Genomic DNA, 26,435 nt, shown 5'->3' on the forward strand with positions numbered 1-26,435 from the left:
GTTTATAGCGCATGATCAAAAAATCGCACAGGTGATCAAATACCACCAAAAGAAAGCTCTGTTTGTGGGGAAAAAAAGGACGTCAGTACAGCGTCGCACGACTGCGCAGTTGTCCATTAAAGTTACGCAGTGCCGAATCCCAAAATAGGCCCTGGTCAGGAAGGGGGTAAAATCTTCCGGGGCTTAAGTGGTTAACAAACGTGAAGTTACACTTTAAGCTTTGACAAATAAAAACTGCAAGCTGATTGGTTCCTCTGCAGAGCTGCACCAGATTTTTCACTTTCCAGGTTTAGTTAATCCCACCAACTGTGCACTAACCGACGAGCATTTAATATATTTAGTTCCGTTCTCTGCCTAGTAATAAAATGTTAATAGACATGTCTAGGTATTTAGAATGACTGCTTGAGAAGTATGTGTAAGAATGACTGCGCTATTAATGGCAATGAAAATATCTAAATGATGACTGCTATAATAAAAGTTGTGTTTTAAAACACTGATCATGAAGTAGACTTTCTTGAAGAGGAGAGTCCATGCCCTGCAGTGACAGATGTCTGAGCCAGGCATAAGCCACACCCCTCTTACAGGTATGAATGTGCATACAAGTCCCTTTCTATCAGCTGCTCCATCAGGTCTGGTAAACACTCCCGAAATGCACTGAGGCACAAAGGAGTGGCTTCAATCTTCAATACCTGTGTGTTCGCACAAGTAAGTATTAACTCTTCCTTGTCTTCTATGAGATGATCGGTTGAGCCTTCAGGTCATTTGTACAGTGCCATGTTGTCTTGGACGCACCATGAAGTTGCAAGTGAAATGACGTTTCATTTTCTGGCAGGGCAGGGTAAGTGTAATCTGAAAAAAAAAACTTCCCTAGTCAGAGATTTTAAACAAGTGTCTAAAAACCACAGGGGACACTTCTTCAAAAACTGATATCGGTGTCATTTACCTATGTATAGGTCATGCTGCGCGTGCCCTTGTTTAAGAACACATGGGTGAATATCCTCTAAAGAAACTTAGGTACTAGCTTGTAAAAACAGGATTCAGGGATCACTGAGTTTCACTTTAAGTACTTATTAAAGAATGCAATCCTTTTAAATGTTTAACTTAGGTCATGTGTACTGAATAGAGATGAAAGTCTATGCTTGGGCTTTTATATGAAACCGCGCGTGACATGCTAACGTACCCTGCATTGTTTTTACTGAAATTGTTGTTTTGTCAGTTTTTGTGTTTATTGAACCATTTTTGATTCCGCTGAAACAAGAAGGTTTATGTGTTTTAGGCTCTCTGGAGTAGATATGTAATCTTTATTCAATATCAGCAAATCAGTCCACAGGTCTCAAGTTTTGCAGCAGATCTGGTTGAATCATGGCCAGTTGGTATGAGTGAAAATTACTTGATCCGCTTAAAAGGGTCCACCAGATAGTTTTTTTACTTTTTTTAATACCATTTGATAACACATGTTGCTGTCCCCTTTCTAAATACCAACTTAGCACACCAGGCACCAGTGTCCTACTCCTGTAGGGGGCAGCATATTCCAATGGTCAAGAAGATTCTGGAGCTGTGTCCGTCAATGAACGATAGAGAAATGTATTTTTATAACATCTGCCCAGTATTAAAGAGCACATGGGATGGCAAAAGCATTGGTTCAAAAATGTGTGGATCCCTGCAATGCTTTTCCCATCCCATGTGTTCTTTAATACTGGGCAGATATTATAAAAATACATTTCTCTTTCGTTCATTGATGGACCCTATTCTCATGGTGCGGTGGTCTTGCCCATCTGGTTCCATAGTATAGTGAGTAGTGTCCCCCCCTTTCTGCGATGGCCTTTTGGGGTGGACGTGGGCGCCTCCCCGAGACGGTCAGACCCCTGGGTTCCCCTCCTTCCCACACAGCACCCCCCCATCATATGTCGGTGTCCCCTGTGGACCACCCACATCTACCCACACCTAGTTCCCCCCTACTCCCCCCCAGGGGGTGGCCCATACCTGTCCAGGTTAATTTTGGGGGTTTCAACCAGGTGATGGGGGCCGGGGGGGGGGCACGCCGCCGGCAGCCGAATGCCAGTATTTTTAGGGGGAGTTGTCCTGGTGGGGACTCCTACCAGGGCCCCCTTTACTGCCAAAATGTTCCCTGGGGTCCGCTGTGGGTCCCGGAGCCGTGTGGGCACCGCGTTGAGCCGCAATTTTGTTGTGAATGGCTGTCTGTAGTATCGGCGGCCATGTCTGTGTAGTCCGGTGGCCTTTTTCTTGTGGCTTCCCATTGAATAGAGCAGCGGCCATGTTTTTGGAGCCTTATGGGCAATGATTGCGGCAGTGGACCTCTAGTGCTGACTCCTGGACTTCCTCTTTCTCTCTGATCACCACCTGGTGTGCAGCATCTGGCGCTCAGCTCTGTGCCTGACTGGGGGTGGTGAGTTCCTGTGGGTGCCTTGTGGCTCTCCCTCTCTCTGCTATAATAGCGGCTGGTTGAGCTGGGACTTGTGCTGCCGCTGGCGGGGCAGGGGGGTCACTTAGCAGTGTTTTCTCATTTTTGCCTGTGTGGTTTCCCTGGTTAACCATGGAGTCCCTGGAGCACATTCACCACCTGATCCCCTCTCAGAGTCCCTGTCCACCCTGTCTGCAATGGCGATGGCCCTGGAGTCCTTAGTGTCTAAGGTTAATATGGTCCTGCATAAACTGCCCAGCAAAAAGTGTCCACCGCCTTCACCTGCCTCCTCTGTCTCTTCAGATCCTGAGTCTGATCTGGCCGCCATGGGGGCAAGTTGTTCTTCTAGGTCTGCGTCCACGCACCCTGAGTGCTCTGATAGTGAGGATGATTCCTCTTCTTATACAGCCGCGCATAAAAAAGTGCTAGTGGATGCATTGATTGTATCGGTGTGGGAAACTTTAAAAATGGAGGATGCAGCTTTGGCTGCGTCGGAGATGCTTCCTCAAAAGCTGCAAAGGTTTTTCCTTTTCCTGCTTATTTTGACAAAATTGTCGTGAGTCAGTGAGGTTGCCCTAAACGCAATGTGGCAGTGCCTAAGCGTTTTGCTAGAAGGTATTCCTTTGAAGAGTCCCTGTTAACAAAGTGAACAGTTCCTCCTATGGTTGATTCTCAGGTTTCCAGGCTGAATAAATCCACTCTTATTCCGGTGGAAGAGTCTCTGGTTTTTAAAGACCCTTTTGATAGGAGAGCGGAGGTCTTGGTCCGACACATGTTCACTATGTTCAGTCCTTAGGCCGGTGTTCACCATTGCCTTCGTGTCCCAAACCTTGACAGAATGGGCAAAGCTTTTGCACAAGGATCTGGAGGGGGAACAGCGTCCCCCTGCCTTTGCGGAGCTGGCGAACCAGTTGGTCCAGGGGTTGCAGTTTGTCTGTGATGCCTCTCTCTGGATGCGGCTCCCTTCGTTTCTAGGCTGTCAGTGACCGCAGTAGTTCTTCGGTGCATAATATGGCTGAAATGCTGATCTGAGGACCAAACTTCCAAGAAGGCCTTATCGGATCTCCCCTTTGTGGGGGATCACCTGTTTGGGTCTGCCCTGGATGAAATCATTAAGGGACTTACAGGAGGAAAGAATACTCTCTTCCCACAGGCTTACAGGGGCAAGAAGTCTCGTCGCAGATGTGGTCCTTTTTTCTCGGCTCATAAGCTGCCTTTTCATTCCTCAGGATCTCAGGACAAATCTGTTAAGTCCGCCTCTGGAGGTTCCAAGAGGCTCTGGCCTGGTAAGCTGAAAGAAGGCCCTTTCAGGCCTGCAGACAAGCCCTCTTCTTCCTGAAGGGATGCCCTCATCCGTATTTGGGGTGGGGGGACATCTTTGTTTCTTTCTGGACCTGTGGACCTCCCTATTTCAAGACAGGTGGGTCCACGAGCTAATCCTTCCTTCCCCTGTACTGGATGGCGGTCACCACGGATGCCACCTGTCTGGGTGTGGGGGGGGGGGGGGGTGTCTTGGTGCACGGATTGTGCTCAGGGGGTTTGGACTCTGGAGGAGCCCAGACTACCGATCAATATATTGGAACTTTGGGCGACAGTTCGTCTTCAGGGGTGTCCGGTACGGATTCTATCAGACAATGCCACAGCCGTGGCATATGTCAATCACCAGGGGGGAACAAAAAATGTCCTAGTGGCTCTGAAAGTAGCCGGCATTCTAAGGTGGGTGGAACAGTTTGTTCCAGCCCCCTCTGCTAAGCATATTCCAGGGGTGGAAAATTGGCACGTGGATTACCTCAGTCGACAGGCGTTGGACCAGGGGGAATGGTCGCTTCATCCGGAGGTGTTTAATCAGCTATGTCTCTGGTGGGGAACTCCCAAGGTGGGCCTATTGGGGCCAGTATCATTTGATATACGCCTTTCCCCCTCTAAACCTTCTGCCGAGACTTCTACAAAGGATCGAGGCAGAAGGAATTCCGGTCATCCTAGGCGCCCCAGATTAGCCTCGCCGGTCTTGGTACGCAGATCTAGGACGGATGGTCGCCGTTGTCCCTTGGGGACTCCCTCTCAGAAAAGACCTATCGGTTCAAGGGCCGATCTTCCATCCTGCTTTACAGTCGCTGGCTTTAACAGGTTGGCTGTTGAAAGCTAGGTGCTGAAGGATAAGGGGTTGTCTGACTCGGTGATCCCCGCGCTGTTAAAAGCTAGAAAATCGACCTCTAGGAATATTTACCATCGGGTCTGAAAGTCATACATTGCGTGGTGTGAGTCTCTGAAGGTTTCCCCCCGTTCCTTTTCGGTGGCTCGAGTTCCTCCAAAGAGGTGTGGAACAGCGCCTGGCCTTGAGTACCATCAAGGGCCAGGTTTCGGCCTTGGTGATTTTCTTTCAACGTCCTTCGGCTATGCATTCTTTGGTTCGCACCTTTGTTCAGGGGGTTTGCCACTTGGCTCCCCCAGTACAGTCTCCGTTGCCCCTGTGGCATCTCAACTTGGTACTGTCAGTTCTTCAGAAACCGCCTTCATTATAATATTTTTGATATTCCTCTGCTTACATTGTCCCAGAAGGTAGCCTTCTTGGTGGCTATTACTTCTGCATGCAGGGTGTCGGAGCTGGCTTCTTTGTCTTGTCGTTTACCTTACGTGGTGGTACACAGAGATAAATTGGTGCTTCACCCTTGTCAGTCGTTCCTTCCTAAGGTTGTCTCTGATTTCCATCTGAATGAAGACATTGTGTTGCCTTCCCTGTGTCCTAAGCATCCTAAGGAGATTGCCTTGCATTCTCTGGATGTGGTTTGGGTGATCAGAGTGTACCTGGCAGCATCCGAGTTGTTTAGGAAATCAGACTCCCTCTTTGTCCTTACAGATGGACCTCGCAAGGGGTTAGCCGCGTCTGCTGCCACCATTTCCAGATGGATCAGACGGACGTTGGTGCAGGCCTATTCAATCAAGGGTTAGGTTCCTCCTTTCCCTGTTAAGGCGCATTCTACGCGGGCGCTTCGTGCCTCCTGGGCCTTCCGCCATCAGGCATCAGTGATGCAGGTTTGCAAGGTGACCACTTGCTCGTCTGTGCACACTTTCACAAAATTTTACAAGGTAGATGTGCTGGCATCTGTGAATGCTGATTTTGGCCACAAGGTTTTGCAGGCTGCTGTTTGAGAGGACCAGTCCTTTTTGAGGGTGTATATTTTTTTCAGGTGTGCTCCAGTTGTTCCTGGTTGAGCTCTGTTACCAGGTTGCCTAGGTCTAGTCTTTGGGAGCTTTTTTCTGGTGTGTTTTTTCCCTCCCCTCATGTTTTGACACTTCTTTGGGACATCCCAATGGTCAGGAAGATTCTGGAGCTGTGTCTGTCAATGAACGAAAGAGAAAATAGTTTTTTTGTCGTACCGTAAAATCCTTTTCTCTGATATTCATTGACAGACACAGCACCCACCCCTCTATTGAGTTGGGTTATATTTCTTCTGACACTGCTTGCAACAAAACTGATGCCTAGAGCAGGGAGAGGGAGTATTTTCCCTGGGACTGCCCCAAAGGCGTGCTAAAGTTTTTTCCTGCTTATGTCCTACTCCTGTAGGGGGCAGCATAACCCAATGGTCAAGAAAATTCTGGAGCTGTGTCCATCAATGAACATCAGAGAAAAAGATTTTAGGGTAAGACAAAAATCCAATTTTCTTTTAAAACTCCCAGTCTTATGCTCTTCTGCATCTCCACAATAGGCATTGTGGGCACTTGCAACTTATCTGCCTCCCATGTTACAGCCTAGGATGAGGGTCTTTTGGAATTCCAAATAAACAAGTAAACTAAACATGCACATTTTTACCTGAAAATGAAAAAACATAGCTCTACCTTAGTTGAGTTAGCCATACACTATGCAAATGTCGTGACGCTGGTGGCTCTGTCAACACCCTCCCTGACAGCCTTTGATTGAAACATAAGGGGTTTTACAGTTCCATAATAAGGCAATTCGTATGCAGTAATTACAAGTGGGAGCATGCTCAAGGAGTGCTCCTTAAATGTTCCTCCTTGGCTTCTCAATTAAGGCTGCATTCACACTTGAGCGTAGCGTTTTACCGTGTTTTTTTACTGCAATTTTACCGCGATTTTTACCGCGATTTTCAGGCGTTTTTTTCAGGCGTTTTGGGAGGCAGGCATTGACATCTATCAAAAACGCTGGTAATCAGCCCAAAAAGAAGCTCATGTACTTTTTTCAGCTACAGGCGTTTTGCAAAACGCTCAGATGTGAACAGGGGCCATTTAAATGAATGGGGTTTTACTTTTTGGGCGTTTTGGAACGTTTTTTTTGAGCGTTTTTGGAGCTGAAAAACACTCAAAAACGCCCAGGTGTGAATGGAGCCTTAACCTCTCAGATGGGTGTTGCACTGGTGGAGTAGAATGCAGGACTGTTCCTCAAGAAACTTTCCCTGCTCTTATGCTATCTCCTCCTAACCAATGTGTACCTCCCTATCTAGATACTCCCCATACTGTTCCCCAAGAACCTTTCCCTGCTTCCATACTATTTCCTCTTAAACAGTGTATACCTCCCTATCTAGATACTCCCCATATTGTTCCCCAAGAACCTTTCCCTTCTCTCATCCTATCTCCTCCTAACCAGTGTGTACCTCCCTATTTAGATACTCCCTATACTTTTCCCCAAGAACCTTCCCCTGCTCTCATCCTATTTCCTCCTAACCATTGTGTATTTCCCTATCTAGATACTCCCCATACTTCAGGTGCACCCGACTGACCCACCAGGGGCTATATAAAGCTTATCTGGGTCCAATATGGCTTCCCCATTCTTAAGAGAACTCAGTGTCCAATCAAACTATATCTCCCCCAATAAGGCCACCCTGAGAATAAAACATAGGTAGCCAGAGGTAAGCAGTGATCACATGATATCTTTGTTTATTTCTCGTCCTTATCAGGAAGTCAGTGGGCAATCTACAGATCACCACCCCACTCTCAATGCTTTCACTTGTTCAAACAGTGTTATCGCACTGCCACACTTCTGTTGATTGAAGTTAACTGTCTATACTGTATCTACCTGGTTCTACGTTTTCTGTCAAAAATAAAGTTGGAAATGTGAAAAGTTCTCCATAATATTACTTCATTTGAATTGAAATTTCTTCACGGTGTGAATAAAAACCCCATGGTCTACTTACTGTAAAAACTCAAAGATACGATATCTTTTGCAACCCATCTTTAACTCTTGACCTAATTTTCAAAAAGGAGAGGATATTTGGATGCATGACAAAATATAACATACTGTCCAACTATTTCTGTTACATGTTCGAATGTGAAGATTTATTTTTTAAAAAGGTTTTTTTTTTTTTAAAAAAAAGCTGGTGTCCATGTACTTTTATTTTTTAACTTCTTAAGAAGGTAGACACAAAAAACTTCCTGATGTCTTGGACACTTCCCTGGAGTACCAATGCAAAACAAGTACTTTAAAAATTCCATTTGATTTAACCACTTGCCAACCGCTCACGTTGAGGGTACTGCGGCAAAGTGGCTCGTTATCGTCCAGCGATGTAGACCTACGTCGCTGGACAACGCCCCCTCTCGGCGGCGCGAGCGCCGCCGCCGGAGGCTCGCTCCCGTTGTATTCAGACACAGCGGAAGCCGGGCCAGGGGAGGAGAGGCGATGATCACCACCGCTCTTCCCCGGTCGTCTGGGATCGAGAGTGGAAATCCGCCCACTTGTGTAAACAAAGTGGGCGGATCTCCTATGTGACAGGCAGTCACAGATTACAGGATTCAGCATAGCTGAACCTGCGATCTGTGTCTGTGTCACACAATCCCCTCCCCCCACACATGTCAGTAAGCATGAGGCATACATTTAACCCCTTGATCACCAATAAAGTTAACCCCTTCCCTGCCAGTGTCATTATTACAGTAACAGTGCATATTTATAGCACTGATTACTGTAGTAATGTCACTGGTACCCCTAAAAGTGGCAAAAATGTCAGTTAGGGGTCCGATCTGTCCGCCGCAATGTCGCAGTCCTGCAAAAAAATCGCAGATCGCCGCCATTACTAGTAAAAAAATAAACAATAAAAACAAACCAATCAAAATACGCTTATTGTGATTTTTTTTTTACCAAAAATATGTAGCAGAAAACAAATTGGCCTAAAATGTTAAAAAAAAATTATTTTTTATTTTTTTGGGAATGTTATATATCAGAATGTAAAAAACATTGTTTTTTTTTTCAAAAGTGTTGCTCTTTTTTTCAAAAATTAAAAATCGCACAGGTGATCAAATACCACCAAAAGAAAGCTCTATTTGTGGGGAAAAAAAGGACATTTGTACCCAAATTTAATTTGGGTACAGCGTCACACGACCATGCAATTGTCTGTTAAAATAACGCAGTGCCAAATCGCAAAATATAGACTGGTCAGGAAGAGGGTAAAATCTTCTGGTCTTAAAGCGGTTAAAAATCTGCTCATTGAGGATTTCTTTGTCAAAGACATGTAGCTAAATACATTTTGGCCTAAATATATGACAAAAATTGAATATATTGGATATTTTTTAACTGTCAAAGTAGAAAATGTCAATTTTTTTGCAAAATTTTTGCTCTTTTTTTATTAATATCGCAAAAAATGAAAAGTGCAGAGGTGATCAAATACCACCAAAAGGAAGCTCTGTTTGTGGGAAAAAAAGGACGTAAATTTCGTTTGGGTACAAGGTTGCATGACCGCGCAATTGTCAGTTAAAGTCGCGCAGTGTCAAGTTGCAAAAAGTGGCCTGGACGTAAAGCAGGAAAATCCCCCGGTGGTAAAGTGGTTAAAGCAGTGATTTTACATTTGCATAAAGTGACTGATATTTACAAAGGAGAAGGGTATTTTTCTTTGCATGCAAATTACATTTTTCTGCTAGCATTTTAAAAAAAAAAAAGGAAAGAAAAAAAAAAAGCACACAGACCCTCTGGGTCTGGTATGGATTGTGAGGAGGATCTCCAAGAGAAAACAAAACAATATTTTAATTATTAACAAATATTCCTGCTAAAACAACAACCAAAGCTAATAAATATCAAAATATCACACTGATCTGTTTTTTAATAACTCTAAACAATAGCATTATAATATTCCGATTAAATACATGACATGTCCAGGCATTGATTGTTTAAAATGTATTTGAATCCAAAATATTTCTTTCTTAGTGATGATGGGGTTAGGACCCTTGCCAGGTTGTTATTATCTATGTCTCTATTTAGAGTTTTTACTGGAACAAGAATAGAGGGGAAATCTTTCAATAGACTATTTTTTCTAATACAACTGTCTAAGAGGGGATTTTCTATGCTTTGGTGGAATTTCCTCTCACCCAGGACAGGAAATGAATGGAAATCTCCCTAATTAGACACAGATGACAAAACAAAATGTGTAGCTTCTTAAAAGGCTCTTTCACACATGGAGTCCGTTGGACGGACTCCGTTTTTCTCAGCGGGGGATCGATCCGCCGATCCCCCGCTGAGCAGGAGGATGACAGCTGTGTCTCCGTGCTGTGTGCGGAGACACAGCTGTCAGTTCCCCATGCATCTCAATTGGGGACCGTTTCTCATCCAATCCCATCCAAACTGATCCGCTGGACGGAAGGAAAATAGGGTTTCCATCCGTCCAGATTTGACGGATCGGATGTCAGCAGGCATGACATCTGATGCCCCATAGAGATGCCTGGGGTGACCGTTCAGATCCGCCAAAAAAACTGACAGGCGGATCTAAACGGTCCGCCTGTGTGAAAGGACCCAAAGTGTTACTAAACCCAGGAGCCTGCATTCACTATATCTGGTCTCCCACAGTAAACAGAACATGGAAATGCAATAATTTTAGTAAATATAAACTGCTATATATACCTTTTCTCATCATCAATATATAGCAATCTTGTGACTTTTATCAGTTCCTGGTTAAGCTTGAAGGAGGAGTTGTCATTCTGCTCTGAGCTGTCCTATCAGGATGCAGGACCCCTGACCCTCTGTCTGGACAGTGCTGATTGGTCGTGTGCTGACCACATGCACTCTCCAAAGAATAAAAAACTCTCTAGCAATACACACTAAACTGAGCATATACAGCCTGACTCCTAATGCTCTGTCTTATCCGAACATGTTCTGGAGTCAGTCGAAAAAGAGGGGGATCAGTGCATACAGCACATGTGTCAAACACAAGGCCCACATGCCGAATCCGGCTCACCGGGCCATTTCATGTGGCCTGCCCACCTCTCCTGCAGCTGCGACAACCCCCTCATCTCCACATTACTCTGTCTCTGCAGTCGGCAGCAGAGAGGAGAACAGAGCTCCTCCTACAGATCCTGCACCTCTCTGTGCAGCCACAGTACCCCCTCGTCTCTGCCCAGGGCCATCTTACTGAATGGGCACACTGGACAGTTGCCCAGGAGCCCCACTTTCCCGGGGGGCTCCACCTGCCCAGCAATGCAGCCCCAGCCAAGCAATAGTCCCGATTCCCATGTGCATCCCGCCGCCAAACTTAGCAGGTGGCAAGCGCCTGTCGGCCCTGCGCTGCTGTCAGACCACTTGGGCCATTGAGAGCTCACAACTGCAGGAATGCTTGTCTGCCTCCAGGGGAACAGGCACACACAGGACAGTCGAGTTTGACTACCGTCTGTGTGTGTGTGTTCACCGAACCCAACTGCCGAACTTGGAAGCTGTCATTAGCCTTCTACTGCTGTACCAATAAATATAGCCTTATCAGTAATTTGCATTTTTATTCTCGTGGGTGATTGTGTAGGCAGGGCCCCAGTGCACTGCATTGCCCGGGGCCCTTCAGCGCTCTTAAGATGGAACTGTCTCCACCCCCACCCTGTCTCAGCAGTCAGCTGCAGAGAGGAGGACAGAACTCCTCCTACAGATCCTGTGCCGATCTGTACAGCCACAGCACCCCCTCATCTACGCCTCCTCTGACTCTGGCAGATGACTCCAGCCCTCCTCTGGTCCTCCTCCAGACCCTGACCCTGCTTCCCAGCTTATTCCCATCAGCACCATAAGATAGGGGGTGCACTATAATGTAAAGGAGGGTGGGGAATGCAATGTCTAATAATGGGGGGACTCTTGACATCTGATGTAAGGAGGGTAAGGGTTCTCTGTACATCTCGTCCAGCCCTTTGAGGGCAACGATAATGCTGATGCAGCCCGCAATAAAATTAAGCTTGGCACCTCTGGCATACAGGATCAAACAGCCTTTTTTTACACAATGTGGAGGATTTCCAGTTCCAGTAGGTCCCAGTAACTTGTACTGGTTTACCTGTCTAAGAATTTGTAAATTTGGCAAACCATTCTAGTAATACACACATCTCTGATGGTCAATAAAGTGATTGTGCTACTTGCGGGTTCGTTATAGCTGCTTCCCGGTAGGTAGGCCCCCGTTCACTGGACAGAAAGGATGATTCTTATTTGCTGTCCAGAGAGCAGGCTGGAGTTGGAGACGTGACAAGGGAATTGCTGAACCTGAAAATAAGTGTGTCACTTGTCTAACTTTGCACCATGCAAGAGGTACACAAATGGTTAACTTAGCATAATCGCAAATCCTTTGGCAGATGAACCAGCGAATCGGTGCGACTTCAAAACGCACTGATATGAATGGGGCTCATTGAAAATAATGGAAAACGACTTGTCATGCGATTTTGCGGTCCAAAATCGCGGGACAAGTCGCAGTAGTGTGAATGGGGCCTAAAACAAACTAAAAACAGCACTTGTTGAGTCCAATGTGTTCATCGGGACAACTTTGTAGCTTTCATAGGTTCAGAAAATTGGAGACAGGGTGTGAAAATGGTAAGAAGGAATGCAAACACCAGCATGTGTACAGAAGTCAAGGTCGTTTCTTTTGTCATAAGCTTTCTACAATGCTTGGCACATTTAAAGTATTATGTATTTCCTTAATTTGAGCTTTAAATTGCATTTTTAAATGGTTAATTTGTAAATGCTTTGTTTTTATCCTCTAAGTCTTTGCTTGTGGTTTCCATTTTACTCTTTTTCCTGTACTGCAATCACAAGACACAGACTTATGTAAAGTGAGGTGGCTTTCCCCAGGGAAAGTACAGTACTACTGCAGAGAGAAATGTATACGAAGAAATCTACTTCCTAATAATACTTGATGTCATTTTAGCTAGTCGTCCTAGCTCTGTGCACATAACTGTCTCAGCAAAATCTTGACTTCATATGTTTTCTTTTTTACAGTCTTCCACGTGCAGCATATCTTACAGTGGTTTGCCAATATGTAACTAGGTCAGCATAAAAACTGCACAACTGAATTGAAATATTATCACATTCTAAGAAGTAAACTAACCAGAACATCATACAGTACAACAAAAAGGAAAAAAAATAGAATTAACCAGTTCTGGACCGGAAGGATTTGCCCCCTTAATGACCAGGCAATTTTTTGTGATTAGGCACTGCGTTACTCTAACCACTTGCCGACCGCCGCAAGTACATATACTGCGGCGGTCAGCCCCGTGCAGGCAAATTGACGTATGGGTATGTCACTCGCCCGCTAACCAATATGGGGCGAGCGCGCGACGCCGGAGGCGCACTCCCGCCCCCGCTTGTTCACGGGCATCCCCACGCGAGTGACCGGCGGCTCCGATGTCCACCGGTCACTCGCGATCTCACGCTGGCGAGGGAGAAAGGCAGGCGGCTGATGTAAACAAAGCCGCCTGTCATTCTTCCTGATGTAACTGCAGAGATCATACGATCCTGCTATGTAGGATTGTATGTCTCTGTGGTTAAATCAAAAGCCACACCCCTTTACAGTTAGAAGTACGCCCCTAGGGACACACTTAACCCCTTGCTCTCTAATAAAGTTAACCCCTTCCCTGCCAGTGTCATTTTTACAGTAACAGTGCATATGTATAGCACTGATTACTGTAGTAATGTCACTGGTCCCCCCAAAAGCTTCAAAAATGTCAGTCAAGGGTCCGATCTGTCCGCCGCAAAGTCGCAGTCCTGCAAAAAAATCGCAGATCGCCGCCATTACTAGTTAAACATAAATCTTTCCCGTAGTTAGTAAACACAATAACCAATCAAAATATGCTTATTGCAATTTTTTTTCACCAAAAATATGTAGCAGAAAACAAATTGGCCTAAAATGTTAAAAAAATTTTTGATTTTTACATTTTTTTGGGGGGGGGGGGGGAATTTCAAATAAAAAAAATGTGAAAAATATTGTTATTTTTTCAAAATTGTCGCTCTTTTTTTGTTTATAGCGCAGAAAGTAAAAATCGCACAGGTGATCAAATACCACCAAAAGAAAGCTCTGTTTGTGAGAAAAAAAGGACGTCAATTTAATTTGGGTACAGCGTCGCACGACCGCGCAATTGGCCGTTAAAGTCACGCAGTGCCGAATCGCAAAATAGGCCCTGGTCTTTGAGCAGCCAAATCTTCCGGGGCTTAAGTGGTTAACGGAAAATTGTGCGGTGGTGCAACACTGTACCCAAATAAAATTGATGTCCTTTTTTTTACGTCCTTCTCTCTCAGCGGGGATCGATCGTGGGTGGCCAGCGGCAATCGCGGCCGCCGGCCCCATGCATCAGCATCCCCGCTGCCTAGTGGGGGCCGGCTGCATACGCTCGCCCCCTAGCAACACGCGTGCGACTGACGTAGTACAATGTCAGTTCAGGCAGCAAAGCCAGCCTGCCGCAGTAAAACTGCGGCGGGCGGTTGGGAAGTGATTAAAAGCAAAATGGGAATTGTCACAGGACTCAGTCACCAGCAAACCCCTCTATCAACCAATAAAGGGCTCTCAAGATAGAAATACAACTTTGATTTAGGAAGGTTACTATCCCAGAGGAAGAGACTATGAGGCTAACGGTGGGCATCCCAGGAGCTGCAAGCCCCATACCTCTCAATTTTTCCAGGGATTCTACTGTTAACTTATATTATATTGCTCTATACTTAGCATGTTGTTGAGCTGAAGCTTCCATTTGGAGATGTCCAGCACACAAGGATTAGCTTGTGAGCCTATAATGATGCTTGAACAATTGCTTAATGTATAAGCTTCATATGTAAGATGTTCAGTGCATTCTAAAATGGAAGAAAGGGGTCCTAAGAAATTTTTTGTTTAAACTTAATTGTTAATGATTTTTCCAATACAAACATTAAAATATACAACCATATTACATATTCATATACCATTGCTTTTATCTCCCACCCCAACCCCCCTTCCCTCCCTACCCTTCCTAATATCCCTACCCCCCTACTCTTCCCCATCTTCTCCTTATAGTCCCCATTCTCTTCCCTATTCCTTTCTTCCTCCACACATATTTCCACATATTTCCTCATTTTCTTATAAACTATACAATTTTCCCATATTTCGGAGAATCTCTCAATTTTGTCTGCCTCACTACTACTACAACTTCTAAATACATTTTTAGTCAATTTGTGTGTATTTACATCCAGTGTTCTATATCTATGTGGAATCCATATATTATTTTTCTATAATGTCTTCCTCAGTGTATTTTCAATTTCCACCCACCTTTTACCAGTTTTTATCTTTGACCATTCAATCACTCGTGTTAATACAATGGCGTTGTTATATCTTTTAATATCTGGTGCTGTTAGCCCTCCATGTGTTTGACCTTTGGGTAATACTGAATATTGTATTCTTGGTTTCTTGTTCTGCCAAATTAAATTTACCATCATTGACTTTAATGTTCTAAAGCAGAGATCCTCAAACTACGGCCCTCCAGCTGTTGCGGAACTACACATCCCATGAGGCATTGTAAAACTCTGACATTCACAGACATGACTAGGTATGATGGGAATTGAAGTTCCTGAATCCTGAACAATTGGAGGACCATAGTTTGAAGACCCCTGTTCTAAAGTATATCTTGGGTATTGATATTGTCAACATCTGAAATTTTTGCAAAATCTTTGGTAATATCACCATCTTTATAATATTTATTCTTCCAATCCAGGAGAGCGGTCTATTCATTATTTTTTTTTTATTCTGTTTTCATCTTGTTTAATAATGGGATATAATTTGCTTGATATATTCTCTCTAATGTTGGTGTTAATTTTATACTGAGGTAATTTATCCCACTTTTCCCCCATATATATATGGAAAATCCCACCGTACTGCCTCCTCAAGATTTCTGATTTTATTGGATTAATCCTAAAATAAGAAAGTTCTCTATACTTTTTTCATTCTTTTGTTAAATTTGGTAATGTTATCCTGGAATTAATCAGAGAAAACAGGATATCATCCGGATATGCTGCTACTTTTTGCACTTCATCTCCAATCTTTATCCCTTTTATATCTACATTATTTCTTATTGTTGCAAATAGTGACTCTAATGAGAGTACAAACAAGAGAGGCGATAGCGGGCAGCCCTGTCTTGTTCCATTAAACATTTCAAAAGATGGCGACAGGCTCCCATTTACTCTTACTGCCACTGTTGGGTGATTATATAATGTCTTGATCGATCCAATCATCTTAGGGCCCAGTCCCAAGTTTTCTATTGTGTTCAACATAAAACTCCAATCCACTCTGTCAAATGCCTTTTCGGCATCTATTGACAGGAATATACCTGGGGCTTTTCCACCTCTTAGTTTATGCAGTAAGAGTAGTGTTCTTATACCATTATCTTTACCTTCCATCCCTGGGATAAACCCTGTTTGATTTGTATGGATCCATTCAGACATCAATTCCTTCATTCTTGTGGCCAATACCTTTGCATACAATTTTGTTTCAACGATAAGCAGAGCTATTGGTCTATAGCTGGAGCACAGGGTTGCGTCTTTTCCTTCTTTATGTGTAAGTGTAATATGTGCCTGTAGTGATTCTTTCCTCATTTCCTTTCTCTCTGCCAATCCAATCATATACACACACAGTTTTGGAATTAGTTGTTCTTTGAGCTTTTGAAAATAGCGAATTGTAAACCCATCAGGTCCTGGACTCTTTCTTATTGCCGTGTTTTTTTATTGCTAAACCGATCTCCTCTTACGTTATTGGATCGTCTAAAAATTGTAGTTTTTCTTCTAAAATTGTGGGTAAGTTTGCTTTCTTTAAATAGTTTTGTATTTTTTGGGATTTTTCCACTTCAACTTCTTGTGGCCCCTGCATATAATATGCTAAAGACAGCTAATATGCTGTCTTACTGCATATAATATGCTAAAGTACCTTTTGAAGACCTTACCTGTTTCCATTGTTGAGTGCATTATCTCCCCTTTACCGATATTCATTTTTTTCTATAAAATGTTTTGTTTTTTTATTAATTTTGCTAAATGTTTTCCTGGTTTATTTCCCCATTTATATCTGTCTTTGGCCACTCCATTGAAAACCTGTCTTGTTTCCTGTTTCATTAAATCTCAAAACTCCTCTCTTTTTAGTACCAGGGCACGTTGTACTTCTCTATCCATTTTCTCTTTATGGTATTGTTCCAACTCATATATTTCTGTTAGAAGTCTTTTAACATTGCTTGTCCTCTCTTTTTTCTTCTTAGCCCCTAATGACATCAGTGTTCCACTAATGTAAGCTTTATGGGCTTCCCATATTGTGGTGTTTCATTTAGCTGAAAATATTGATATAATTCTTTTTTTATTATATCCTCTATCTTTTTATCCTGTATTAGGTCTTTATTCAATCTCCAGGTACTCCTTTTTTCTTGATTTTCCCTTAATTTAAAGTATATTATAACTGGGGCATGATCTGACAATGCCATTATTTCTATTGATGTTTTCCCTACTGACTCCAACCCCCTGTGCTCCACCATTATATGGTCCAGCCTTGATTACGTCCTGTGCACTGGAGAGTAGAAAGTATGGTCCTTTATCCTAGGTTGTTGTTTCTTTTTTATCATCCTAAATTGGTAATCTCCGAATCCCAGTGCACGCGACGTACTGTCAATCCCTGGATCCATACAGAAATTAAAATCTCCTGCCAGGATTAATTGGCCCCTTCTATAATCCATCATCTTATCCAAAACATCTCTCAGGTATCCTGTCGGATTCTTATTAGGGCAGTAAACATTAGCCAATGTACATTCTACACCTTGTAATGTCCCCCTTAGGAATATAAATCTGCCTTCTAGATCCACCTCTCTATCCTGTAATATCAATTTCACCTCTCTTGCCATCCCTATTGCCACTCCTTTTGCTTTTTAAGCTGGAGAATCTCCGTAGTACCATGTCTGATGATATTTTGAGTATAATTTAACATTTGAATCTTGTACTATGTGTGTCTCTTAATAGAAATATTATGCTTGCAGAATAACTTTTAATTTATTTTCAGATCTTATGTCTCTTCCCTGGACTAATTAATCCTCTTACATTTTATGTTATATATTTTAGTTCTACCATCCTATCTTCTTTCTGTCTCTACACCAAATCATTCCTCTTTATCTCCCCACGACCCCACCCCCCCCACCCCTGGGTGGACATAGAGGGTGAAAGAGGATTTGTCCTCCATAACAGATATAAGAGGGCCAACCAAGAACTGAGAAAGAGACATAAGATTAAAGGAATTTTTTTCACATCCTAGTACCATGTATTCTCTCCCCCCCACACCCACACCCCCACCCCCTCCTCCCCCCCCTCCCCCCTCCCTTCCACTCGCGCCCCTCTCTCTTCCTACTCTAACACTGATGATCTGTTTATTAGAGTTTTGACCCACTTCTGGTCTTTGAGCAGATACCTTCTTGGTAGCTTCTAACATATCTACTCTTCCTACCCAGGGTGGAACTCTGGCAGGTGCCTTTCTGAACCTCCCTCCCTTCTCAATAGGGATGAAGATTCAGAGCTCATCAGGTGCCCATTTTTCCCACCCAAACAGCTTATATTTTCTATCTATTCCCTTCCCCTTCCTCCTACCCCCTCCCTGTACCTCTATTGCTTCTATTCAAATTATTTTAGTCTATACCCCTTTATATATATATATATATATATATATATATATATATGTTTTTTTCTTATTTGTAATTTGCAACCATTTTCCGTGTTCTTTTCTTCTTCTTTTGCCATCTGTCCAGCCCGGGGATCTCTGGTACTGGGAGATCCAATTTTCTGGAGCTCTTCAGGGAATCTCAGCCTTGCTGAGCGTCCCTCTTTCTTTCCTATCAGTGCCGGTTCACATTTGTGCGGCTTGCGAGATCGCATGTAATTCGGAGCGCACAGCTCCTTCATTACATGCGATCGGATGTGCGGATGCAAATTCAGCCATACACTTTGTATGGCTGAATTCGCACAGTATCCGCACCAAAGACGCACAGGACCCTTTTTTTCAGCCGCATCAGGATCGGATCGCACAGTGGTTCACACTTGTGCGTTCCGATCCTGTGCGAACTGTCAGATCGCACTGCGATATGTGATCAAACTGGGGGTGTCGTTAACATTTAATTGACACCCCCTGCGTATCGCATATGGCAGTGTGAACTGCCGGATGTGCGTATGTGATGCGGGAACAGGCTGCGAATTCGCAGCCTTCCCGCATCGCACAAGTGTGAATCGGCACTTAGGCATGCAGGAAACCCCCAGTTGTTTTTTTTTATCCTATTTTCTCATTTGTTCCAGAAGGAGTTTAAGGGATCTTCTTCTCTTTTATGTCTCTAGTGATAAATCTGCAAAAATCTGGAGATTAACCTTTTCATAATAAAGTCGGGGGTTCCTTTTCTGATTACTCCATATTTGGACTTTGTCTTCATAGTTGTGGAACCTTACAATTATATCTCTTGGGGATTCTACTGGAATACCCCGTGGTCTGGTGGGCATTGATAGGTGGCACTGGTGGGTACTGATAAATGGCACTGGTAGGTGGCACTGGTAGGTGGCACTGGTGGGCACTGGTAGGTGGCACTGACCTGCACTGGTGGGCAATGGTAGGTGGCACTGGTGGGCACTGGTAGGCGCACATGCAGCTGAAGTGACTTTTCCTCTTCAGGACTGATGTCCCTCTGACAGCAGCCGGCTTTCTTTTTTCTCCTCATGCTATCAGCGTGAGGGGAAAAAAAGCCGATTACCAGTTCTGTTTACATCACGTGCTCAGCTGTCATTGGCTGAAAGCTGATCACGTGGTAAGGGGCCACGCAGGCAGTTCATGCACGGGAGGACATAAATGGAAGCCATCCCAGCAATTTAGGTCCGCGCTGTAGCCGTCTTTCGGCTATAGCGCGGGCATGAAGGGATTAATTACTAACACTCTGCATCTAGTAAAAATATTCCTGCTAAAACAACAACCAAAGCTAATAAATATCAAAATATCACACTGATCTGTTTTTTAATAACTCTAAACAATAGCATTATAATATTCCGATTAAATACATGACATGTCCAGGCATTGATTGTTTAAAGTGTATTTGAATCCAAAATATTTTTTTCTTAGTGATGATGAGTTAGGACCCCTGCCAGGTTGTTATTATCTATGTCTCTGTTTTACTAAATGCGAGGGAAAAATCCAAAATTTAGAGTTTTTACTGGAACAAGAATAGAGGGGAAATCTTTCAATAGAAACTATTTTTTCTAATACAACTGTTTAAGAGGGGATTTTCTATGCTTTGGTGGGATTTCCTCTCACACAGGACAGGAAATTAATGGAAATCTCCCTAATTAGACACAGATGACAAAACAACATGGTTACAGGGTTTTTAACCATTCTATACTCTGCCAAAAACAAACAAAAAAGTTCTATGTGTAGCTTCCTTATTTGTTACTAAACCCAGGACCCTGCATTCACTATATCTGGTCTCCAACAGTAAACAGAACATGGAAATGCAATAATTTTAGTAAATATAAACTGCTATAAATACCTTTTCTCATCATCAATATATAGCAGTCTTGTGACTTTCATCAGTTCCTACTTAAGCTTGTAGAAGGAGTTGTCATTCTACTCTGAGATGTCCTGTCAGGATGCAGGACCCCCGACCCTCTGTCTGGACAGTGCTGATTGGTCCTGTGCTTATCACTTGCACTCTCCAAAGAATAAATAACTCTCTAGCAATACACAATAAACTGAGCATGTGCAGCCTGACTCCTAAGGCTCTGTCTTATCCGGACATGTTCTGGAGTCAGTGGAAGAAGAGGAGGATCTGTGCATACAGCACATGTGTGAAACCCAAGGCCCGTGGGCCAAATCTGGCTCACCAGGTCATTTCATGTTGCCCTCCCACTTCTCCTGCAGCTGCAGTACCCCCCTCATCTCCGCTCCACTTTGTCTTAGCAGTTGGCAGCAGAGAGGAGAACAGAGCTCCTGCTACAGATCCTGCACCTCTCTGTGCAGCTGCAGTACCCCCTCGTCTCTGCCCCCAACTCTGTCTCAGCAGTCAGCTCCAGAGAGGATGACAGAACTCCTCCTACAGATCCTGTGGCACAGCCTCTCTGTGCAGCTACAGCACCCCCTCGTCTATGCCTCCCCTGGTCTCAGCCTTCAGCAGACTCTGGCAGCTGACTCCAGCCCTCCTCTGCTCCTCCTCCAGACCCTGCATTTTTTTCTGCTTCCCAGCTCCACCCCCAGCTTATTCCCGTCAGCAGCACAAGATAGGGGGATGTATAAGCTTCGTATGTAAGATGTTCAGTGCATTGTAAAATGGAAGAAAGGGGGTCCCTAGAAATGTTAATATGGATCACTCTATTGAACGTGTTGACAACTGTTTTCCAGTAATGTACCAGCTTTAGACAGTTCCAAAAGATGTGCACGAGGTCACCATAGTCTCTCATGCATCTAGTACAAACAGGATCTTGTCTTTTCCCACAATCATAAAGGCGTTTAGGCGTATAGTGTGCGCTCATAATGGTATACAACTGTGGCAGTCTGTGATACATTCAGTGAGTTTCTTTGAATATAGTAACATTTCATCTGAAAAAACAGCTGCAATATGGCATACCTCCCTTTCCCATTAAGCACTAGATTTGCAGGGGTAGGAGCAGAAATACCCTCAAAGCAACCTCTAGTAACAGCCCTTTGTAAAGTCGGATTGTGCAATGAAGTTTAAAATATGGCCTATTTGATCCTTATCTTGAGACCCAAACAGTGGCGGCCTGTGCATAGGGGGCGCCAGGGCGCCGCCCCCCCTAAAAAGAAAAGGAAAAAAAAAAATTAACAAAGTTTAAAAAAAAATTGCTTTCGCTGGCCTATGTGTTGGCTAGGGGGGGGGGGGTTTACGACCCAGAAGAGGCGCCGATTGGCTGCCTTCTGGGGGCGTAACCTCGGCACAGGTCATAGCGCTAGGACACCCCCACTTTCATGATATCCTGGCTGTGATTGGTCCAGTCTCCAGCCTGGACCAATCATCATCCAAGACATCCCGCTGACGTCGCAATGGGGGCGGTGCCGGTGCATGCATCAGTCACTCACCGTCACCGCCCGGTCACCTTCCCGCTGCCGCAGAGAGGAGTCTCAAGGAGAGGAGAATCCGGCGCCGCTCACCTTCCCGCCGCCCGCCGCCCGCCGCCCGCCGCAGAGAAGAGGAGAGGCCAAGAGGGAGAAGCCGCTCACCTTCCCGCCGCCGCAGAAGAGGACAAAGTATCGAGGAGGGGAGAAGCCGCCGCCGGGAGCCGAGCCGCCGCCAGGTAAGTGCATTGGATTGGAGGGGGCACGCATGCTAAACTCTGCATTGGGGGACATATGTACACTGATGAATGCATTGAAGGGGGCACGCACGCTAAACTCTGCATTGGGGACATATGTACACTGATCAATGCATTGAAGGGGGCACGCACGCTAAACTCTGCATTGGGGACATGTACACTGTTCAATGCATTGAAGGGGGCACGCACGCTGGTCACTGCATTGGGGACATGTACGCTGGTCACTGCATTGGGGGCACGTACGTTGGTCATTGCATTGGGGGCATGTATACTGGTCACTACATTGAAAGGGGGCATGTACGCTGGTCACTGCATTGAAAGGGGGCCTGTACTGTGGGGTTTGTGCTAGGGGGCCTGTACTGTGGGGTTTGTGCTAGGGGGTCTGTACTGTGGGGTTAGTGCTAGGGGGTCTGTACTGTGGGGTTTGTGCCACTCTCAGTCAGTGTATCCCATAATAGGGTGTCTCTCACAGTATATCCCATAATAGGGCCCCTGCTCCCTATTATAGGATATACTAGTACTGAGAGACCCCTTAATATGTGATATATTGGGAGAATTTGTTCACGCAAGCAAAATACAGGGGACAAAATGGGTGGAGTCTATAAGGAGTGGGGCTTCTGAGAATGGGAGGGGTCAAAATAGAAGGGCGGGGTCTTGCGCCCCCCCATCTTAAAACTTCACCAGCCGCCACTGGACCCAAAGGCACGCTGAATCTGTTTTTTAATAACTCTAAACAATAGCATTATAATATTCCGATTAAATACATGACATGTCCAGGCATTGATTGTTTAAAGTGTATTTGAATCCAAAATATTTTTTTCTTAGTGATGATGAGTTAGGACCCCTGCCAGGTTGTTATTATCTATGTCTCTGTTTTACTAAATGCGAGGGAAAAATCCAAAATTTAGAGTTTTTACTGGAACAAGAATAGAGGGGAAATCTTTCAATAGAAACTATTTTTTCTAATACAACTGTTTAAGAGGGGATTTTCTATGCTTTGGTGGGATTTCCTCTCACACAGGACAGGAAATTAATGGAAATCTCCCTAATTAGACACAGATGACAAAACAACATGGTTACAGGGTTTTTAACCATTCTATACTCTGCCAAAAACAAACAAAAAAGTTCTATGTGTAGCTTCCTTATTTGTTACTAAACCCAGGACCCTGCATTCACTATATCTGGTCTCCAACAGTAAACAGAACATGGAAATGCAATAATTTTAGTAAATATAAACTGCTATAAATACCTTTTCTCATCATCAATATATAGCAGTCTTGTGACTTTCATCAGTTCCTACTTAAGCTTGTAGAAGGAGTTGTCATTCTACTCTGAGATGTCCTGTCAGGATGCAGGACCCCCGACCCTCTGTCAGGACAGTGCTGATTGGTCCTGTGCTTATCACTTGCACTCTCCAAAGAATAAATAACTCTCTAGCAATACACAATAAACTGAGCATGTGCAGCCTGACTCCTAAGGCTCTGTCTTATCCGGACATGTTCTGGAGTCAGTGGAAGAAGAGGAGGATCTGTGCATACAGCACATGTGTGAAACCCAAGGCCCGTGGGCCAAATCTGGCTCACCAGGTCATTTCATGTTGCCCTCCCACTTCTCCTGCAGCTGCAGTACCCCCCTCATCTCCGCTCCACTTTGTCTTAGCAGTTGGCAGCAGAGAGGAGAACAGAGCTCCTGCTACAGATCCTGCACCTCTCTGTGCAGCTGCAGTACCCCCTCGTCTCTGCCCCCAACTCTGTCTCAGCAGTCAGCTCCAGAGAGGATGACAGAACTCCTCCTACAGATCCTGTGGCACAGCCTCTCTGTGCAGCTACAGCACCCCCTCGTCTATGCCTCCCCTGGTCTCAGCCTTCAGCAGACTCTGGCAGCTGACTCCAGCCCTCCTCTGCTCCTCCTCCAGACCCTGCATTTTTTTCTGCTTCCCAGCTCCACCCCCAGCTTATTCCCGTCAGCAGCACAAGATAGGGGGATGTATAAGCTTCGTATGTAAGATGTTCAGTGCATTGTAAAATGGAAGAAAGGGGGTCCCTAGAAATGTTAATATGGATCACTCTATTGAACGTGTTGACAACTGTTTTCCAGTAATGTACCAGCTTTAGACAGTTCCAAAAGATGTGCACGAGGTCACCATAGTCTCTCATGCATCTAGTACAAACAGGATCTTGTCTTTTCCCACAATCATAAAGGCGTTTAGGCGTATAGTGTGCGCTCATAATGGTATACAACTGTGGCAGTCTGTGATACATTCAGTGAGTTTCTTTGAATATAGTAACATTTCATCTGAAAAAACAGCTGCAATATGGCATACCTCCCTTTCCCATTAAGCACTAGATTTGCAGGGGTAGGAGCAGAAATACCCTCAAAGCAACCTCTAGTAACAGCCCTTTGTAAAGTCGGATTGTGCAATGAAGTTTAAAATATGGCCTATTTGATCCTTATCTTGAGACCCAAACAGTGGCGGCCTGTGCATAGGGGGCGCCAGGGCGCCGCCCCCCCTAAAAAGAAAAGGAAAAAAAAAAATTAACAAAGTTTAAAAAAAAATTGCTTTCGCTGGCCTATGTGTTGGCTAGGGGGGGGGGGGTTTACGACCCAGAAGAGGCGCCGATTGGCTGCCTTCTGGGGGCGTAACCTCGGCACAGGTCATAGCGCTAGGACACCCCCACTTTCATGATATCCTGGCTGTTATTGGTCCAGTCTCCAGCCTGGACCAATCATCATCCAAGACATCCCGCTGACGTCGCAATGGGGGCGGTGCCGGTGCATGCATCAGTCACTCACCGTCACCGCCCGGTCACCTTCCCGCTGCCGCAGAGAGGAGTCTCAAGGAGAGGAGAATCCGGCGCCGCTCACCTTCCCGCCGCCCGCCGCCCGCCGCCCGCCGCAGAGAAGAGGAGAGGCCAAGAGGGAGAAGCCGCTCACCTTCCCGCCGCCGCAGAAGAGGACAAAGTATCGAGGAGGGGAGAAGCCGCCGCCGGGAGCCGAGCCGCCGCCAGGTAAGTGCATTGGATTGGAGGGGGCACGCATGCTAAACTCTGCATTGGGGGACATATGTACACTGATGAATGCATTGAAGGGGGCACGCACGCTAAACTCTGCATTGGGGACATATGTACACTGATCAATGCATTGAAGGGGGCACGCACGCTAAACTCTGCATTGGGGACATGTACACTGTTCAATGCATTGAAGGGGGCACGCACGCTGGTCACTGCATTGGGGACATGTACGCTGGTCACTGCATTGGGGGCACGTACGTTGGTCATTGCATTGGGGGCATGTATACTGGTCACTACATTGAAAGGGGGCATGTACGCTGGTCACTGCATTGAAAGGGGGCCTGTACTGTGGGGTTTGTGCTAGGGGGCCTGTACTGTGGGGTTTGTGCTAGGGGGTCTGTACTGTGGGGTTTGTGCTAGGGGGTCTGTACTGTGGGGTTTGTGCTAGGGGGTCTGTACTGTGGGGTTTGTGCCACTCTCAGTCAGTGTATCCCATAATAGGGTGTCTCTCACAGTATATCCCATAATAGGGCCCCTGCTCCCTATTATAGGATATACTAGTACTGAGAGACCCCTTAATATGTGATATATTGGGAGAATTTGTTCACGCAAGCAAAATACAGGGGACAAAATGGGTGGAGTCTATAAGGAGTGGGGCTTCTGAGAATGGGAGGGGTCAAAATAGAAGGGCGGGGTCTTGCGCCCCCCCATCTTAAAACTTCACCAGCCGCCACTGGACCCAAAGGCACGCTGAATCTGTTGGGAACAAAGCCACATACTTGAGGGTATATGATAAGGTTGTTGTAGCAGGTCAAATGATTTGAGTTGTAGCAGTTGAGTCTTTGAAGCTTTGATTCTTCTACACATGAGGGCCTATGGGTTAAAGTTTTGCAGGGAGGCTTAGTTTATCTGCCTCTTGGGATTCATAGAAAAGGGTCCATTATGTGCTACAGCTGAGCTGAAAGGTAGTTTACCCAGGGATTAAGGAGTGCAATGCCTCATTCTTCTTTGGGGCATTGTAAGTACTGCAGAGCAATACAGGGAGAATTCTTTTTAAAAACAGCTCTCTAAATATCATGTTAACTTTGAAAAGTTTAAGAGGTAGTGTAGTCAGAGCATTTTGAAAGAGGCAGAGGAGATGGGACATATTAATCATTTTGATCAAGTTGGCTCCCCTCCCATGATTGATAATATAAGACAACTCCAAGCCTTAGTATTGGCTGTGATGTGAACTTTTGTATCAGTGTAGCTATATTAAGCTTAGCAAACATAAACCTGTCCTTGAAAACATGTATAGATATTTGAAGGAATCCACTACAGGAATATTACAGTCAGGAAGAGAGGTTTGAGAAAGGGAATTCCAAAGGGTAGTAACTTGGTGCAATTTATAGTTAGTCTTGAATGGGTCCTAATTCATTTAATGGTGTCCATGACCGGCATGAGGAATTAAGATATGTCACTTAAAAACAGCAGCATGTCATCTGCTCTGCATAGA

At 44.9% G+C, this 26,435-nt stretch overlaps 1 protein-coding gene across 2 annotated transcripts in view; it reads left to right on the forward strand.

Moving 5' to 3' along the window:
* Window positions 1-579: 579 nt before the first annotated feature.
* Window positions 580-26,435, forward strand: part of RASSF6 (Ras association domain family member 6) — a 106,294-nt gene continuing 80,438 nt past the window's right edge. Inside the window, exon 1 of one of the 2 annotated variants that reach the window (XM_082274285.1) lies at window positions 580-705. The gene's annotated coding sequence lies outside the window, so the exon portion shown is untranslated. The other variant, XM_082274284.1, reaches the window with a different exon arrangement.

The sequence above is a fragment of the Pelophylax lessonae genome, assembly GCF_965119305.1.
Source record: "Pelophylax lessonae genome assembly, chromosome: 1".
Lineage (NCBI taxonomy): Eukaryota > Metazoa > Chordata > Amphibia > Anura > Ranidae > Pelophylax > Pelophylax lessonae.